Here is a 1,441-nt window from a genome sequence, read left to right as displayed (position 1 = left end):
GATATAATTTATATCCATACTAAAACCTTGACAATTGCATAGGTTCCTTTCAGAAGCATTTTTATCAAGCAGTTTGTGTATATTGATGAGTAGTCATCTTAAAATCTTAGTCAAATAGAACTCATCTCTCCCACATTCCTCACTGCTGTGCACTGGTCTGCCTACGCTGACATTTTTTCAGCAAAGCTCAGCTCTTAGCTCTACTGCAGTCCTTGAACTGGGAGAAGCTGCTCAATCAACATTTTTTCTTGCTTGTAAAGCTGTGTTTTATCCCTTTGTTAAGGGTTGCTTTTGTGTTCTCTTATAAAAGTACATAAAGAACTCTTTTTGTATTCTACTGTTATCCATTTTTAAACTCAGCCACTTTAAAATGTAGTAAACCTGATTCCTATGTTGTAGTATTGAGAACATTTTAGGCCCAGGATATAGGTGATCTGTCTTGTCACTTAGAGTTTGGAAACGTTGATGAAACTGTTCAAGGAACCCTGTGAGTGGCAGTGGCAGTTACAAATCTCACAATCACACTATTGTTAGTACATAATGGGCTTGTTCTGAAGGATGTAATCCAAACCTGACTACTTGCAACTCTATTTGAGATATATATATATATATATGTATTTGAGAGATATATATATATATATATATATATATATATATATATATATATTTAAGTTTGTTTGGCTGTGAGTTTGTTCAATGCAAAATAATCCTCTCCAATTTTCCTAAGGTGGCTGACAACTTCCATGACCAAATCTGCCTCTAAACTGGAATTCGGTTGCTGACCCAGCCCTAGCCTTGGCTTTCTTGTCGGCAACAGGGGGCACAGCACTCCATCTGTAGGTATCTCTGTCAGCTTCCCCTCTTGTGAGTCTTGCAGGTCGCTCACCCTCCAGACCTTTAGGCTGAGGCCTGACTGTCTCTGGACGGCTGCCGCTGCGGCTGTGGCGTAGGGTGGCAGGCACAATCTCCAGGGGCAGGTAAAGTTAATCGTGGAGTAACTGGACACCCTCATTGGTAAGGTACCAGTAGAACTGTCCTCAGGCAAATTTTTCCTTCACGTAGCCTTGGGACTTGAGAGACTGCATGGCTTTCATGACATGAAGGTTGGGCACATTCTTGTCTGCCAGCTCCGGTGCTTAGGCACGTGGACATCCTTCTTGGCCACCATGACTCCATCCTTAAAAAGGAGTTCACAAATGGCAATCCGGTTCTTCTTAGGCATCAACATCTCAGTGGCTGTTGAGTCCGAGGCCGGGCCTGGAAAGGAAGGAGCATGCCTCTATTTGATATTTTATTGCTTTTAAACCTGCTTTGAGATTGACTGCAGCTATGGCAGTCTCAAGAATATCTCATTGCTGTAGAATAACTCTTAGTTGAGATTCATTCATTTCTTCATGAATGGTCTCTGCTTACTTAATACAGGTAAGAAAATGATACCTAG

General features: G+C 41.4%; 1 pseudogene; it reads right to left on the bottom strand.

Annotated features, from left to right (window-relative positions):
* Positions 1 to 722: 722 nt before the first annotated feature.
* Positions 723 to 1,232, bottom strand: LOC108306026 (annotated as a pseudogene).
* Positions 1,233 to 1,441: the final 209 nt, after the last annotated feature.

This window comes from Cebus imitator, unplaced genomic scaffold, assembly GCF_001604975.1.
Source record: "Cebus imitator isolate Cc_AM_T3 unplaced genomic scaffold, Cebus_imitator-1.0 Scaffold69, whole genome shotgun sequence".
NCBI classification, from domain to species: domain Eukaryota; kingdom Metazoa; phylum Chordata; class Mammalia; order Primates; family Cebidae; genus Cebus; species Cebus imitator.
This window is presented reverse-complemented; position numbering and strand designations above follow the sequence as displayed.